The 13,577-nt window shown below is 36.9% G+C and overlaps 1 long non-coding RNA gene across 1 annotated transcript in view; it reads left to right on the top strand.

Annotated features, from left to right (window-relative positions):
* LOC146996816 (uncharacterized) overlaps nucleotides 1-13,577 on the top strand; it is a 143,409-nt gene that overhangs the window by 88,251 nt on the left and 41,581 nt on the right. The gene's annotated exons all lie outside the window — the stretch shown is intronic.

Genomic DNA, 13,577 nt, shown 5'->3' with positions numbered 1-13,577 from the left:
TTTTACTCCACCAACTTTTCTAAATTATATATATGTGTATGAGACTGCAGTAAATTATGAGTTCATTTATGGTCTCTCCCTTCGAAATTCTCTAGTTTGGAAAGTAGCACTACTTGTTGCAACTGCAATGATTTCCAAAAAATTAAGCAAAAACTTGAAAATCGCGCTAAATCAGCTAAAAGAGTTCGAAATTCGTTCGTAAAAATCTGGATATGAAACAAATAAAAGCAAACTGCACCGAGTGGCGCTGCCATCGCTTTACGTAAATAAGTACAGCCTAAAACCTAAAACCAGCTGTTTGGAAGGAAATCGCTGTTCACTGAATGACGGTATATTAACAGTTTCGAGATAACCAAAGTGTAAAAAGAGTTCGAGGCGGCATTAGCTAGAAGAATTGTATTATATAGGCACAGGCCGATTAGATCAACGACAGTCTGACGTTGTAAAATAACTAATATACGTGGTGAGTCAATTGTGAAACTAATTTCTAATTTTGGTTCAGCCTCTCGAAAAACCTACTGAAGGTAGGCCAAGATTTACCACTTCTGCAGATGATCGATATTTGCGACTTGCGCACTTCATTACAGGACTTCAACTCCATCTCAGCTTAGATCGCCATTAGTTCTGCTACAGGAAGAATAATATCAGCCACAAGAGTATGCAAAAGGCTGCGTGTAAGAGGTCTGTATGCTAGGCTAACAGCATTATGTATCTTACTTGTGCCTCTCGTTACCGAAGGAAGCGCTTGAATTGAGCTTGTAACTGGACTGAAAATCAGTGGCGGTCTGTCCTGTCCGCAGATGAATCCTGCTTTATTTCATAGAATGAGTTTCGACATGTTTACCTATGGAAAGAAGCAAACACTCGATATTTTCAGTATATGGGACTATTTAAGACCATATGGGAAAGGGATACAGGTGACAGGTGACGGAGGACGGGGACGCCTGGCGTATAACATAGGTAAACAGGCATATGTCCCACGTCCTCCACTATCTCGAAGAAGCAACTCGCTGGAGCCCCGTGAGGCTGCACCGGAAGTTTACATGGCCATACAGGTGCTAGATGTCGGGTAGGTTTTACATAGGACGTTGTTAATAACACAAAGTAACTTAAAAAAGAATATAAAGGATAGCATTAAAACACTAAAACACTCATATAAGCTGAAACATCAGCTTATATGAGTGTTTTAGCGTTTTAATGTGTATATATGAGACATAGTAACGTGTGCGTAAAGCAGTAGCGCTGTGCGGAAATATGCTCAGTTCACATAATACATAATGTACAAACTTTCATTAGGGGCTTCTGTTGCATGAATTACATATTTCGTTGCATACACTACATTCGTGCATTGTATGAATATTCTATATTTCGATTTACGATAACACATCATTCCATTGGGTGCCCAGTGCTTTACACTGATAAACATGTCAGTAACATTATTTCTGCAAGTTGGTGGCTATTGAAAGCAGATGTTAACACGAGGCTCGAAACTGAATGTGGAATGTGTATTACAGAATGTGTACATACTGCGAATATCTAATCGTTGAGTACATTGTCTGCAGTACCATGCTACTGTGGCTCGCAAATGTCTTGCCCTAGGGCGTTGATTTGCTGTACAACTGCGCAGCTGCTCCTTATAGCTGGCGGGTGTTTGATTATGAAACGATAGTAAAGTGTTCTATCATTCGTTGGATGTGGTAAGTGGTGGTTTGTTGTTAGACCGCAGTCAAATAGGTAGTGCTCGGGAGAACCTAGCATGCCACAGACACAATTGTCAGATGCTGAGATGCCATGACGCATAAAATAAGATGGAAATGGGCCATGACCCGTTATGTACTGTGTCAGTGGGGCTATTGTTATAAGACGTTCCGTGTCTACCTTTGGTAGGAAGTTATACGTCCTTCTCCCTGTGTCGCAACTCCACATGATTAACAAGTATATATACAAGGGAAAGGGATAAGCGATAAGCAACGGAGGACGTGGGCACTGTCCCTTTACCAAAAGGTTAATCGGTATAGCACCACGTCCACCTATATCTAGAGCCTAAAGAGGAATCACAAGACGCCACGCGCCGGGCGCCCAAACCCAGAGCCAAATTCAACCCGGGGGCAGTCCAACAGACCAAATGCCCACGAAAGACAGTCCCAACAACCGCCCAGGCCCCACATTTATTAAATAAAATAACAAAAGCATGCAGGGCCAAAAAGGGCGAGTTTGGACAATAAGCAAAAATTTTACAAAGGTGTAATACACACAAATATAGAATATACATAAGCTAAAGTACAGTCTGATGTTGGGCAGCCCAATAATATACAATGAATAAAATATAGACAGTAGAATTAGACTTAATGACAATATAACATAAAAATAGAGAACATAGTGAAATAATGAATGTAAATGATTACAGCAATACAGAGAGGATATACCAAAAGAAATAAAAATAAAAGAATACAATGTAACAGAATGCAAAAGCGGTACAATACACTTGATCACGTGGTATTGTGGGAAAAACATGCAATAAGGCTAATTATACGATTATGAGGAATAAAAATAACATATTTAGCCTGCATAAAAGTTAACGAATATAAGATACTATACAATACTATACAATATTACAATACAATACAATACAAAAAAAAATTAACATATTTAACCTGTACTAAAAGCCAACTGATATAAGATACTATACAATACTATACAATACCACAATACAATACGATACAGTAGATACAATACCACAATATAATACGATACAGTAGATGCTATACAATACTATACAATGAAAATACAAAATACATTCAGTGTTGGTGACACAAAAATACATTTAAAATTGTAATGACACTAGTGATGAAAATACAAAATACATTCAGTGTTGGTGACACAAAAATACATTTAAAATTGTCATGATACCAGTGATCCTAATGCAGCAAATAAATTGATGCAGTTACCTGCATAAAAGATAACTTATATAAGATACCATACAATACTATACAATACTACAATACAATACAATACAAAAGCTAATTAAACGATTATAATGAATAAAAATTAACATATTTAACCTGTATAAAGCCAATTGATATAAGATACTATACAATAAAAAAAAAAAAATACCATAATACGATACGATACAGTAGATACTATACAATACTATACAATAGAAATATAAAATACATTCAGTGTTGGTAACACAAATATACATTTAAAATTATCATGACACTTGTGATCCTTATGCAGCAAATAAATTGATGCAGACAGTTAAATGTGTTACTATACATTTGCAAAGGATGAAATATAGACTTAAGTATGCCACAAATTATGAACATATATTATACCGTGAAAAACACAAAATACATTCAATGTTGGTATAAATACAATGGATATATTTAAAACAATGGATAATGGTTGGATATATTATACAATGAAAATCTCTAGCGACCCCAATACATTCAGTGTTATTATTACACAGAGAATTAAATGTATGATATTACATGGGCAATTGATGAAAAGAAGACAGTAACAGTATAATGTATAGCCAAATATGCAAGTATATGGTATACCGATGTTTAACAGCAACTGGCAAACAATGTACCATTAATACGCCCAACTAAATATGCCAAGATATTATATACTATTATACAGTGAAAAACGCAAAACACGTTCAATGTAGATATTATCATAGTGCATTATGAGGGAATACAGACAGTTATATGTTTGATAATACATGGGCAAAAGATAAAAATAAAGACAATAACATTATTATTCATAGGTAAATATGCAGATTTAATATATTCAGATATTTAACAGCACCTGGTAAAAAATGTACCATAAGTACATTGATAGCTGCTATGGACAACAAAGAGACTATTAGGACAATACATATGCAACAGATAAATATGCAAATTCAATATATACAGATATTTAACAGCACTTGATAATAAATGTGCATATGCAAAAGATAACATTATTATTCATCGGTAAATAGGCAAATGCAAGATATACAGATACTAAACAGCACCTGGTATTAAATGTACCATAGATACAAGGACAGCTGTTATAGACAATATTACCTGGTTGCACTTAGAAAAAGATGCTGAGAGAGAATATACAAATATTTGACTGCTGCTATACACAGCGACTTATAACAGATGGATTACAATAGATTACAATGGTTACAAACACTTCAGAGCATAAAAGTAGATGGGTTATAATATATACAAGCAGTTGAAGAAGTTGAATCATATGTCGATATTATAAGGCACAAAGATCAAGTCCCAGATTCATCAGTTTGTCAATTAAACGGACTATCTTTTTGACTTGATGCCGTTGCTTAATCAAAAAACGACTAAAGGCAGTCCTATCCGTTGGTGGAAAAGGAATATGGAATTCAGTAGTAAGTGGACAATCGATTAGATAGTGTTCTGGATTGCCCAGTTGTCCACAACTACAGAGTGCTGAGGAAGAGAGTCCATGTCTCTCGAAATATAAGGGAAAAGGCCCGTGGCCCGTAATGTAGAAGATCAGCTGTGGTGGCATGATTAATCGGTCTAAATCTACTTTAGGGACATGGGCAAATGCTCGGCGACCAGTTTCCTCCGAACTCCATGCATTTTGCCACAAGGAGATGGCTGTGAGAAGTAAGTGACGCTTTAGATTAGATACTGGGCGTGAAACCGTCAAGGTCTGTGTTATCTCGTGATTCTGTGCTGCTTCTTTAGCAAGCCTATCGACAGTTTCATTACCGTAGTTCCCCACATGAGCTTTTGTCCATTCTAAACAAATGTGTAGATTTTTATGTCGAGACAAGCTAGTTTGAATGTCCACAATAATGGGGGATGAATGCAGAGGATTTAAAATGGCATACAATGTGGAGAGACTATCGGTAAGAACATAGGAATGTGAATATCGATGATTAATGATTGTTTGTATTGCTTGTCGAATAGCAATAGCCTCACTCTGGAAGACGCTGTTAAAAGAAGACAGATGGCATTTCCACTGGTGAAGAGTTGTCTGATCTTGCAGTATGGCTATATATGCACAGCCAACCTGATCTTCCAATTTAGAGCCATCAGTATAAAAGACCAGATCAGCATGAGAAACTTGATGACTCGGTTTGAGATTAACTTTAACTCCCGTACCATAGAGGGAGGGGTGTTGATCTTCTCTGTTTATTGCTGCTTCATAATCATGGGAGGAGAAAGAGTGATCTCCAAACTGAACTGAACAGCCAAGTTGTCTAATCAACTGATAAGCTGCGTCCTTTTCAACCGCAATAGGTAAAGGCAAGACTCCAGCTGCAACTGCGAGGGCGTTAGTTGGTGATGTGCGGAAGGCACGAGTGATATTTAAGAGAAATGGTCTCTGTATACTATTTAAATGTCGGACTTTGCGTCCTTGCATTGGTGCTGCCCAAATTGCAGCACCATATGAAACAATCTTTTCAGTTACTGTTGCATATAAAACTTTAAGAAGATGTGGATTTAAGCCCCAGTGGATTCCCTTCATAAGTTTAAGGCGTTGAGCAATCACAGCAGTACGCTTCTTGAGATCTAACACATGGGGAATCCAAATTGAGTTTGTCGTCGAAAATAATTCCAAGGTATTTAAGTTCACGTTTAATACGAAGACGCTTGCCATTTATGGTTATTCTCGGCTGACGAGCCATAGAACCACCCTTCTTAGGAATGATCAGAATTTGCGATTTCTCTTCAGAGATTTGCAATTTAAAATCTTCACATCTAGACTGAAACAAAGAACAGGTCTCCTGTGAGTTTGCTTGAAGTTGATCACGAGTCCTACCTCGCACTATGAATGCGGTATCATCGGCATAAGTAACCACAGTTATATGTTCAGGCCATGGCTGCTTAAGGATAAGATTGTATGTCACATTCCAGAGAAAGGGGCTCGCACATGAACCCTGCGGGCACCCTCGAGTCTGACATCTATGTACCAGGCCTCCATTATAGGAAATGATCAAATGTCGATCGGACAGATAATGTGCAAGAGTATTATATAAATTGTGGGGGCAATTGGCATCTCTTAATGCATATAGAACTGCCGGCCACCACAACGTATCGAAGGCGCTCTTTAAATCCACTGAGATAAACGCTGTGTGGTGGCCGGAGAACTTATTGCGCAGGATGGTATCTTGAACTTCCTTTAAAGCGTGCAGTGTTGATCTTTTGGTGCGAAAACCGTATTGAAAAGGACACAGATAATTTGTTGAGTGCAAATGAAATCTCAATCGTCCCATAAGAAGTTTTTCAAAAGTTTTGCCAAAAGCTGACAACAAACAAATAGGGCGATAAGAATCGGCACGGGCTGGATCACGGTGTTTCTTTAAAAATAAGATCACCTGGCCAATTTTAAAACATTGAGGAAAAGTTCCACTATTGAATAGCTTATTAAACAGGCTTTGGAAGAGACTGAGATTGGTGCTAATAATCAATTTGACAATACGATAGTCAACACCATCTGGACCCGGTGCGCGCTTATTAGGGAGTTGGCGTAAGACTTGCCGAATTTCTTGAGTAGTAAAAATAACATCGTCTGGTGTTTGAAGACTAGAAGTTTGATTTCGAATAGTCTGATGAAAGGAGGAATCAGTTGAATTATCATCTGTAGAAAAAACCGTATCAAGGACTTCTGATAGAGTTGATTCAGTCAGGTGACTATTAGGACTAACTGTAGGTAAAAGATGGAAAGTTGCTGGCTTAAACAGCTTGTCGGTCGCAATCTTATGATGAATACCATAAACAGATGTTGTCTCAGAACAAAATTTGCGCCAGCTAGTTAATTTGGCACGTATAATCATTTGTTTGTAACATGCTCTTTCCTGTCGGTAAAGAAGCAGAGTATTGGAGCTGATATTATTTCGACGCTCTTGCTTTAGCCGACGTCGAAGAGCTCTACATTTTTGTTGTTGAGTACGAAGCTGAGCATTCCACCAATTTAATGTACATAACTTCTTAGTGGTACGAATAGGCAAAACACTATCACATACTATTCGAATGGTAGCCATAAGATCACTAGTAAAATTTTGTAGATCTTCACGAGAATGCAGAGATTGAAGACGAGAATGATAAGAGACCAAATTGGCTTGAATGGCTGCAGTAAACTGTCTGACCTTTCGGCCAGGTAAATTATAACGCCTTATGATTGAGGTGGCATTAGTTCCCGCGAGTGAAAAACGTATATAGTTATGGTCTGATAGACTTAGACCCTCAATTACTCGCCAATCTTGAAGAAGAGAGGCCATAGGCAAAGTAGACAAAGTCAAATCTGGCCAACCATGTGAATGTTGACGATCAAAAGTCGGAGGAGCATCATGTGAATTATGTTTCACGAGATTAAAACTGGATATAAAATCTTCCAGAAGTCTACCCTTTACGTCCGTAGTAGCATATCCCCACGAAACATTATGAGCATTAAAATCACCAGAAAAGAGCAAATTTGGAATTTGAATTGAGGTCAGTAAATCTTGCATCGCAGAGAGCACAGGTTCGATTTCTGAGGACGGTGAGGAATAAATGGAAACCAGAAGGACTGTCAGATGATGAACTTCCAGAAGAACAGCAACAATATCTCGCTGCGCAGTGACAAGTAAAGGAGACCAGGAAGAATTACAATTGACAATAATTGCACGGGGTGGAAGTAAAGGATCTTCCTTTTGATATAGTGTCCAGTGCAGTGGAAAGCCAACCGCCTTACCATTTAGACAATACGGCTCCTGGATTAAGATGAAGTCAATATGCTCAGAAGTAGCATATTCTACAGTCTGTGCCGTCGCAGCTCGAGCATGTTGAAGGTTTATTTGTAGACATTCCGTCGGTAAAGTTCGTTGCAGAAGAGTGGTATTAAGATCTTTTTGTATATGATCCAATGAAGAATCAGATACTAAGTTACCTGATGCTAGACTATAAGGATTGAAGTTAGTAGTCTGTGTTTGCCCTGATGAGCTGGACGCGACGTTGATACTCTGGACAATCGGGGTGGTAGGCGGGATGGGCGAAGTCATATCTGGTACCGTAACGATTATTGGCTTCGCCACAGTTGATGCATTCAGGTGTTTGAGCTGTGCAATCTTTGAGCCCGTGATCTCCTGCACAGTAGGAGCAGTATTTTCGCTTACTCTTGCATTCTGTTTGCCAATGGCCATATTGCTGACAGGAGTAACATCTTTTAATTCCAATAAATTCAGTGGCTCTGTGAGCTTGCCAGTCGACGAAAATTTTTCGCCGACGCATGACCGCAGCAAAACCTGGGGAGTCACATTCAACAATCCATTTAATGTATCCCTTCCGTCGCTCCCTGAGACGGAATCGCATCGTGAATGCTGTTTCTGGCAATCCCGTGGCTCCGCTGAGTTCTGAAAGTACTGTTTGCGGTGTGATTGATTCCGGCAAGTCATGGATAGCAATTCTTGGTTTTCGTCTGATTGGTCTACTGACATCTGCTGGTACATCAGAGCGCGTGAGTTCTTGTTCGAGTATCGCAACATCATCAGGTGTTTGACAGAAGACCTCCAAACCTCCGTTATTTATTTTAGTAATACGATCTATTCCAATTTTAAGTTGTGAGAGCGGAACTTTGGTATTAAGTTGTTCTTTAAGCGTATCACTAGTAGTGTCAGCTTTAGGACGAATAATAAGGCTAGGCTTTTTAGGTCGTCGAACAATATCCGCAAAAGATGGAGCAGGAGCCAAAGCCTGATCAGCTGTAGATGGGAGAACAGGTGACTGGAAAGAATGTTGTCGAACCGCTTCACAGCAAACTATGGTAGATGTATTGACTTCAGCGTCCACCAATTCTGGAATAGGTAAGCCCTCAGGCCCCTGTAAGGCCAAAGTTTGCAAAGTTGTCAGAGATTGTAACAGATGCTCTCGAAGATCCGAAGATAAGAGGATTCTGCCACCTCTGCTGGTGGTAGCTACTTTGCGTATATCAGCACAGAGTAGTGTAATTTTATCCGCATAAGGTAAGTCAGAGTCTAACAAATCGGGTGCGCTAGTAGCCCCCTGTGATGTTTCTCTGGCAGTTGTTAAAACAGATTTACGGGACATTATAAAGTATTAAAGAGCAATAGTAAAACATAGACTAAAAGTGCAATGTCCAAAAGTCACTAAGAACGATCAGATTAAAATGTATATGTGACACGTGATAACAGAGAATAATACAAGCAAAATTCCTGTATAACTAATCAATATACACAAAGTAATGTTTAGACAGCAGAATGACTAAAATTTTAACTGACTCAAATACATATCGAGGTATATTATCAGCAGTTATAATAGCAAGACACTAAATATAGGCAGAGATTATAGATTTCAATCTTCACAATATGAAACAACTAAGTCCAGTAAAATTAATTAAATTACATAAAAAAAAAAAAGTGAAACAATGCTTAAGGAATATTATAAGACAGTTGAGAGATCAAGAAATATACTTAAAACACTATTTTAATCAATACAAATGTCAAAAAACGAAAACCGAACACTTGTCGAGTGAGATTCGACAATAGTCTAATGACGAGAACTGGATCTCGACAAAAAGTTCAACTTCTCGACAATGTTAAAAATTTCGCGAAAAACAACTGCCAAAAGGACAAACCCTTTGGAGCAAATACATATGAAAATACAGTTAAGCCTATTTAAATACAGGGTGAAATTTAGCATAAGTGCATTAAAACATAGCTATTATATACTAACTCGTTAAATATCAATACAAGATTATATTAAGTAATACAAAAAGATGGAACTTAAAATTTAACACATTTTGAACAAAACCCGGTGTGAAAATCACTAAAATTTGAAGAGTTATGGATTTTTGAAAACAATTGTCTAGTCTCTGGACTTAGAAAATTTCAAGCAAAAAGTTAAGCCTACCTCGGTGCCACGTGTTTGGCCGGCGGGAACCTTCCGTAGGGAAGGCGGCGAGGTAAGTGAACAGAAGTCCGCTGAAATTGCAGCAGCCTATAATCCTTTGTTATTGCACTAAAACACTTATATCTCCGTAAAAAATGGTCACACACACATAAACAAAGTATCCACGCATGTAGCAGATATTCATACACACTTTAAAACCAACGGCGCACTTTCGGCGGCAGAATTTCCAATAGAAAATCTCGAAAAAACAGGAGCGAAACGACACACGTTCGTTCTCTCAAACATATCCGGTTCTCCTTAAGGGAAAGGGATACAGTACAGAGAGGTCTTGCATGGAAAGGGGTATTTTTAGGTGGGCGCATAAACCTAATATGTAGTGCCACTTGAAATTCTCAACGCACAGATGTACAAAGACGAAATACTGGATCTTATTGTTTGCCCATATTGTGCCGAAATTGGTCATGCATTCATTTTGCAGTCTGATATATCCCGCCCTCACAATACTCGCCTCGTGAAATAGTTTCTAGAAGAAGAAACTAGAGTCCAAATAGAATGACCAGCACGCTTTCCCGACTTTATTTCCTTTCAGCATGTGTGGGACACTATTGGAAGGCGTGTTGCTGGATTCCAAATCCTAGATGGGCTTGGAACTGCTTTACGTTGTAGAGACATTAGGTTATTTGGATGCAGAAAAGAGGAAAAATTAAGAAAGGCTTCGCCGAGAATCGAAACGCGGACCTCTGTAATACCGGCCCAGTGTGCAGACCACTACACCATGAAGGCACGCAAAGATGGTGGGAGAAATACCTTATATACTCCCCCCTTTTAAAAGGGCGACTGGGGTTTTTAGGGAACCTTAATAGCCAAATTCTGGGTGGGGAGAAGTTATCATCCACAACCCTTTTAGTTCGAGCGCCACTGTAGAGACATTAGATTATTTTGAGGCCGGAGAGATAAAAAATTAACAACGTCTTTGCCGGGAATCGAACCACGGGCCTCTAAAATACCGGCCCAGCGTGCAGAACCACTACACCACGAATGCACGCTAGGAAGGCGGGAGAAATACCTTATATACTCCAACTTTTAAAGGGCGAATGGGGTTTTTAAGGGACCCAATCGCCAAATCATGGGTGGGGAGAAATCATCATCCACAATCCTATTAGTTCGGGCGCCACTGTAGAGATATTAGGTATTTTTGGAAGCAAGAAAGATGAAAAATTAACAACGCCTTCGCCGGGAATCGAACCGTGGACCTCTGGAATACCGGCTCCGTGTGCAGACCACCACACCACGAAGGCATGCCAAGAAGTTGGGAGAAATACCTTATAACGGTATTAATGGCATTGCTACCCATGCAGATCATGACAACATCACAAATAGAATGAGATATCGCTCTAAGGCCTGTATTGCTGTTCAGGGTGATCATATTCACTACCGAAAAATTCTTTTCTAATTTTTTTTTTAAATATCAAAATATTTTAATACTATTTGTAACATTTACTCGTGTTTTTAAGTTGCATAATAAATATTATCAGCAAATTTCGTCCAGTTTGCTTGCATACCTTTTGAGTTATCATCAGTTTTCTGTTTGTTGCTTAACTTTTGGAAATCAATGTACTTTATTGTCAGAACAGCCTCCATATAGTATAGTTTGAGGGTAACTATGTAGTGATCTCAAATATGCACACGGAGCAAACATCCTCTTTAGTCAAGAATCAAACGTTTGACGAAGGCTACAACGCATATATGTATGCCTTGTTCTTTACTGCACATTAAATATTATCAATAACAACTGAAAAGTAGGTAAATGTGATTAAGACAGCGGTTGACTTGGCATTTCCAGACAAATTCAATTAAAAGTCCATTGATTATGGCTTTTCTACCAACTTCTGTTGTTTACTACGTGTTAATCTTTTTCGAGCGTGATGAAGAGAAACGTAACTTTCCCACACTTTCTGATTCGAGATTTTTAAAATGATAAAAAAAAAAAAAATAAATAAATAAAAATAAAAAAAAATAAAAAATAAACAAACGAAGCTGGGGAGGGTAAAAATTATTCTTTTCTTCCCGTGTGTTCTTTGATACAAGCAAAGTTCAAACGGTGACGTCACCCGACTGCTCGTCGTCCGCTTCCTTCTCTTGCACTTTCGACGTAACTTGAAGAGCTGCTGCTTTTCATTGTAATATTTGATTCTTTTTGATTATTAATCTTATCAAAACTCGTACTGCGCAAGAGATTAGAACACTTGCACCTGCTCATCCTCGGCATCATGGCGGCGTGGTTTTGAGGGCCACCGCGTGAAATGGTGGGTCAAGGCTTATACTCCCTTAAATGCGTTTTCAGTAACTACTAGGAATCATTCGAAATACTATCTACATACTGATAATAGGAAGGGATAATTCTTTATCAAAATTTAGTGTGTGTTTCTGAAGCTTATACGCAATTGAGATATTTCCGATATTAATATAATTTTATTCTATCTTATCAATAATCAACAATTTTAACAAATAAATTATATTGGGATATAATGTTTGTTACGTGTGTTTCAATTTTGAGAAAGTGAGAATGGCAGCAATAGTGTGGAGGGCCTCAAAATTACAGAAATATATTTGTGCACATTACAGAAATATATTTGTGTACAAAATTACAGAAATGTACAAAAATTAGAGAAGGGGTGAGAGTGAATTGGGAAAAAAAAAAAAAAAAAAAAAAAAAAAAAACACTGAACACTTCAGATTACTGCCTAGCAACACACTTCAAAAAAAGAAAAAATATATGAAAATGGTAAAAAAAGAAAAAATATATGAAAATGGTAAAAAAAGAAAAAATATATGAAAATGGTAAAAAAAGAAAAAATATATGAAAATGGTAAAAAAAGAAAAAATATATGAAAATGGTAAAAAAAGAAAAAATATATGAAAATGGTAAAAAAAGAAAAAATATATGAAAATGGTAAAAAAAGAAAAAATATATGAAAATGGTAAAAAAAGAAAAAATATATGAAAATGGTAAAAAAAGAAAAAATATATGAAAATGGTAAAAAAAGAAAAAATATATGAAAATGGTAAAAAAAGAAAAAATATATGAAAATGGTAAAAAAAGAAAAAATATATGAAAATGGTAAAAAAAGAAAAAATATATGAAAATGGTAAAAAAAGAAAAAATATATGAAAATGGTAAAAAAAGAAAAAATATATGAAAATGGTAAAAAAAGAAAAAATATATGAAAATGGTAAAAAAAGAAAAAATATATGAAAATGGTAAAAAAAGAAAAAATATATGAAAATGGTAAAAAAAGAAAAAATATATGAAAATGGTAAAAAAAGAAAAAATATATGAAAATGGTAAAAAATCATGAAGCAATGTGATTTTGTGCTTGATACAAAAAGGTGCAGATATTCATATAAATTATCAATTCATTATAATATTATAGTAAATGCATTTTACCGTTATGTTGATCTTAGAAATTCTTTGTTTTATAACATAAGTTTGATATTTTTTAAAATTTCAGACGGACATTATGAAAAAATATACATATTTTGAGAATACATAATAATAAACATAATTTAGGTATTTCATATCTTATATTTGTGACGTAGTAATAGCTCACATCACTTACTTTTCATCGTGCAATAAACTTGATGTAAGTTTGCTCAGAAGCTTTCTTAGTAAGTTTCTCTTTGATTAAATGA

This window comes from Stegodyphus dumicola, chromosome 6, assembly GCF_044657685.1.
Source record: "Stegodyphus dumicola isolate Sdum_Otavi_A_Nest chromosome 6, ASM4465768v1".
NCBI classification, from domain to species: domain Eukaryota; kingdom Metazoa; phylum Arthropoda; class Arachnida; order Araneae; family Eresidae; genus Stegodyphus; species Stegodyphus dumicola.
The sequence above is the reverse complement of the archived record's forward strand: the minus strand, read 5'-3'. Positions and strand labels throughout refer to the sequence as shown.